Genomic DNA, 5,964 nt, shown 5'->3' on the forward strand with positions numbered 1-5,964 from the left:
CCAGTCTAACGCACGACCCATCCTTCAGCCTAACGCACGGCTTTCCAGACATTTATCAAATGCAAATTGGATCCGGTCTAACGCACGACCCATCCTTCAGCCTAACGCACGACTTTCCAGACATTTATCAAATGCAAATTGGATCCGATCTAACGCACAACCCATCCTTCAGCCTAACGCACGGCTTTCCAGACATTTATCAAATGCAAATTGGATCCGGTCTAACGCACGACCTATCCTTGAGCCTAACGCGTGACTTTCTAGACATTTATCAAATGCAAATTAGATCTGGTCTAATGTACGACCCATCTTTCAGCCTAACGCACGGCTTTCCAGACATTTATCAAATGCAAATTGGATTCGGTCTAACGTACGACCCATCCTTCAACCTAACGCACGATTTTCCAAACATCTAACAATGCAAACTGGACCCAGTCTAATGTACGAATCGTCCTAAAAAAGTATAGCCTAACGTACGACTTACTTTGACACTTACCAATACGGTGGATTCAGTCTAACGTACGACTCTTCCTAAGTATATCCTTCAGATACAGTCTAACGTATGACGTATTCTGATCCTCAAGTCTATCAAATTGGATGGCATCATTAAGCCCATCTCCGAAAATACTCTGTTTGGGTGGCATCTCTAAGCCCATCTCCGAAAAAGTCCCTACATCATCAAGGGCAAATTTCTTGGTATTCTAGTGTTCAATCCTCTTCCACCTTCAGATTCCGACAGGCACACAAGCCAATCTACATCCTCAAGTGTAAGAAGATTGAACAGGGGAAGCTGTCATACCCCAAAATTTTCCCATCTCATTTCTCCTATTCAAGCTCATACCAAAGTTCAAGGCTCAAAGATACATCCTCCTAAACAGTGGCTCAATAAACTAGGGTTTTGACTTCTCTGAAGAAAATCAATGAATCAAAGTCTCCAATGGATTTCATATGGCCTATGATGCTTCAAACTATCTCTATGGCAAAGTACAAGCTTCAATCTGCATATTTGGACCAATATCACGGAAAGAAAGCATTCCAGAACGAACCAATCTCTGAACTTCATTCTTCAGCGGCCAACAATTCTCTAAGTCATTCCCAGGAGCGTTCTGATGAAAGGCACAAGTGGCATCCGCTTTGTACCACCAAGGGAGTTTCTCTGGAACAAGAGGCGGTGACCTTGGTTGAACCAACTTCTTATGAATTAGAGCAGGATACAATTCAGTGTACGTTATGGGGATTGGATCAAAATTAACTCGAGGATACGGATTCCGCCTCGCTGATTGTTGATTAACAGGAGCTACAGGCACTGAGTTCACAACAGGAGTCACTGATGCCACTTGTTGAGGTTGATTTTTGGATCGACTATTCCTCCCATGAGAAACAGCATTAGCATCTAATTCCTTCTTCTTATGGAATGAAGAACCATACTTCTTCGCACCACCAGACGAATTGTCATTCCGAACCAGACGACCTTCTCGCACAGCTTATTTAAGCCTAACACCCATACCCACCATTTCAGTGAAGTCTACAGGAGCACTCGCAATCATCTTCTCATAGTAAAATGGACCAAGAGTCTTCAGAAAAATCTTAGTCATCTCTTTTTCTTCCATTGGAGGAATCACTTGGGCGGCAACCTCACGCAATCTCTGAGCATATTCCTTGAAGGATTCCTTTTCTTTCTGCATCATAGCTCGCATCTGATCTCTATTAGGAGCCATGTCCATATTTTACTTGTATTGCTTCACAAACGCCTCAGCTAAATCATTAAAAGTGCGAATATGGGTGCTATCAAGGCCCATATACCACTTAGAAGCAGCTCCAGTCAAACTGTCTTGGAAATAATGGATCAACAGTCGTTGATCGTCAGTGTGAGTGGACATCTTCCTTACATAAGTCATTGAAAATGACCCATGAAGGAAATGATCAAGTCAAGGAGACCAAAGCTCTTGCTCTAATCCAGAAATATGAAGCCTTCAAGATGGAGGACGATGAAAATATTGAGAAGATGTTTTCAAGATTTCAAACGCTAACTGCTGGATTAAGAGTTCTGAACAAAGGCTACACCAAGGCTGATCATGTAAAGAAGATCATCAGAAGCTTGCCCAGAAGATAGGGTCCAATGGTGACTGCATTCAAGATAGCAAAGAATCTGAATGAAGTCTCTTTGGAAGAGCTAATCAGTGTCTTAAGAAGCCATGAGATAGAGTTGGATGCAAATGAGCCTCAGAAGAAAGGTAAGTCTATTGCATTAAAATCTAATTTCAAAAAATGCACTAACGCTTTTCAGGCTGAAGAAGTAGATTCTGAAGAATCAGAATCAGAAGAAGAAGAAGATGAACTGTCCATGATCTCCAGAAGGGTAAACCAACTCTGGAAGAGCAAGCAAAGGAAGTTCAAGAGCTTCAGAAGTTCAAAGAAGTTTGAACGAGGAGAATCTTCTGGTGGCAGAAGATCTGACAAGAAGAAGGTCATCTGCTATGAGTGCAACGAGCCTGGACACTTCAAGAATGAATGTCCAAAACTTCAGAAGGAGAATCCCAAGAAGAAGTTTCATAAGAAGAAAGGTCTTATGGCAACATGGGATGATTCAGAATCAGAATCAGACTCTAAAGAAGAGCAAGCAAATCTTGCACTGATGGCCACAGTGGATGATGGATCCAAATCTACATCAGAATCAGATTCTGAAGAGGTATTTTCTGAACTATCTAGAGAAGAGTTAGTTTCCAGTTTAACTGAACTTCTGGAACTCAAGGCTCATCTAAGTATTGTTGAAAGTATTTTTGGGTAAATATTTTCGGTAATATATCGTATCCACAGGGATTGGTTAATATCACTGCCGTTCTATAGTTGTTTATTTTGAGTTGGGAAAATTGAGTTGGTTTGTTTTATAATTCTAATAATATCAAAAGTAAACAATAAATTAAAAGCGAGTAATGAACTGTTGTTAACGATTAGAGAAATATGTTGAACCTTAGGGTTCATCAACCTATTCCTATACAATTATCAATTAATTCACAATTGAACAATCTTTTAAATCATTATCTTCACTTATCCTCAAATAAGATTCCATGTCTGCAAATCAAATTAGATAACTTTTACCGGTATGAGATTCGATCTCTCCAAATATCAATAACGATAATAGTAATTAAGAACGATAATTGTGAAAACCCAATTACAATTCCATCTCTGCAAATTGCAAGTGAATCAATATAGTAACCTAGGGCAAAAGTTAAATCCTTTCTTTCGATCAAAGATTCAACGATAATTTAAGAATAAAAACAAGATTTCTTATTGATAATGAATTCAAACAATTGTTCATAGGAATTAATTAATGGTATTGTATATTCATAGGTTAACTACTACCTTAGATTCAACACGAGGGGTTTAGCTCTCCATAGACATGAAGAACACACAAAGATTAATGGAAGAATTCATATTCATCAAAGGAATGTCTTCGCTTGATAGAGAATTGGTCTTCAATTGATGATTGTGGCTGCACCTTCAGATTGCTCTCCTAATTTCGCTCTTCCCAAAGTTATTTTTCTCTTGGAAGCTAGGGCTTTTAAATAGAAGTTTAGGGCTTTTAACGCCGAGGCCGCGGCGCGGCATCGGACTGGCGCGGCGCGCTTCAAAACAGAGATATTTTCGCGGCGCGCTCTAGGACTCTCGCGGCGCGCTCTTTGCAATTTCCATCTTTTTCTTCTGCCTTTGAGACTTCCAACTCTCTTTCCTCCTCATGTTCTTCTCAAGCTTCAATTCAGCTCTAAACCTGCAATAATAACACCCACAAGTGATTCGATTTGCTTTACGCATGAACTAAACTTGTTCAGTTCAATTCTTAATAAAAACCTATGGATTTATCACAATTTGCATTAGTTTAGAGAAGAAATCACTTATATTAACACATGAATTTACCATTAATTTACCCCTAACAAACTCTCCCCAACTTAGAGTTTTGTTTGTCCCTAAACAAAATTACTTACCTCCAACAAACATACCAACAGTCATGCAACAAGTTTTTCAAAAAAATTTCTCAAGTGGTTCAATTTAGTAACCAAGTCGGAATATTCCTCCTCTTCCTACAAACTCAGAACATACACATGAAACAAATTTTGAAAGCAAATTACCTCCAGAAGTTCAAAACACTACACAATTGAAATTGAATCAGCACTAATCACTCTCATCAAAAAGTATGATGAATAGAAGAGGGGTTAAACACTCATCCAATCAATTAAATCAACAAAGATCCATATCATACGTTCACCAAATTGTTAGCATCAAGTCGTGTGGAATCTGAGAATCAGAAGGTCTTTCTAGGGTTGTAATGCGGTTTAGATTCAAAGAAAAGAAGATAATCAAGGGTTGTTCCTAATCTAGGGAAGCATCCAAATCATAACTCATTCCTTCTTCTCTATACTTTAATTCTCACCCATTCATCTTTTTTTCATTCGTAGCTCAGTGTTTCTTTTTCTCTTTTTTCAACAACTGTTAGATTCAAACGTTGTTCTTCTTTCTTTTTTTTTTCACCTATATTTTTTTTCGAGCTACGAATTTCTTTTGTCCTTCACCAATTACCACTTTTACTTACTTTTCTTTGGACCGTGACTCTCCCCAACTTGGAGATCAACCTGTACTTAGATTATGTGAATGCTCCCCTACTTTCTAAGAAAGGTCAAAGAGAAAACACATCACCAAATTTTTTTGGTTGATGGTTCGAAACAAAACTTTTTATTGAGATCAAAACTCACCAGGTATTTTCCTTGGTGCATATTATGATGCTTATCTTGACCTCAGGCTCAAAGAATGGTTAGCAAAGGATCACACTGTTATACCCCAAAATTTGCCCACTTCTTTTTTCAGGAAAGTTTCAATATGAAAATTAAGAGTCTCATATAAACATGGATTTTTTCAAAATATCCTGACATATGAAGAACTTGGTTTTCAGAATTTTTCTTACACAGTAACTTGGCTTACAGTGGAATTTATTCTTACGCAAACGCCAAATACTGTTCTTTACTTCACAAATACTATTTATTTATTTTACAGATAAATAGTACTAACACAGTTCATGCAGGGTTAAATCTTTTTGCAGGCGCAAAAGCAGGAAACTCACACTGTACTGGTAACAATTGTTTTTGTTTTCCCACTAACTTTTGTGCTATATTCCATTATTTTCAAAATCTTTTCAAATCTATCCTTTCAAATTCAAATCTCAACTTTATTCTATCCATCTCTCTTTTCCCAACAATACCTTACACTTTCTTTCAAATCTCACTACCACTCAAATTTCCTTTTGTACGGAATCACATCATTCCCCAACGTCTCTATCATCTTTCCATTCTATAAATACCTCTCATTCTTCCCACAAATCTCACATCAAATTCTAAATCATCTTTCAAATTCCTACCTCATAATCCATCATTTCTTCTTCCCTAGCAAAAATGGCAAAATGGATAGAAACACTGCTTCTTACAGTCGTCACCATTGCTACGGTGATCACAACTTTCTTCTGCCTGCACAGTCCTGAGGAGTGTGGACCTGCAATGGTTATGCTCCCAATCATCTACATGTTATTGTTCATAGCATGGGTCATTAATCGTCATTCTTAAAATTTGCCGTATTTCTTATTTCTTAAATATACCGTTTATTCGTCGTACTGTTCAATATAGTATGTGATATTTGTACTGTCAGTATTAAATGTTGTACTATTTGTCATAATATTGCTTAGTTACTAAGATAATATTTTGTGTGTTTTCTGCCAGTCAAATATTTCTATTTCTGTGCATTAAATAATTTTCAGGTTATTATCGGTAATTTTGCCCGCATACCGTAAATATCAGTTATTTATTATGTTTCTGTTTTCTAACAAGTCATGTAAATAAATTTTCATGCTTCACACCAAACAAAAACAAAAATAACAACAAAAAAAAAAAAAAGAAAATTAACTTTGACGGTTGATTTTTC

This window comes from Vicia villosa, linkage group LG7, assembly GCF_029867415.1.
Source record: "Vicia villosa cultivar HV-30 ecotype Madison, WI linkage group LG7, Vvil1.0, whole genome shotgun sequence".
Lineage (NCBI taxonomy): Eukaryota > Viridiplantae > Streptophyta > Magnoliopsida > Fabales > Fabaceae > Vicia > Vicia villosa.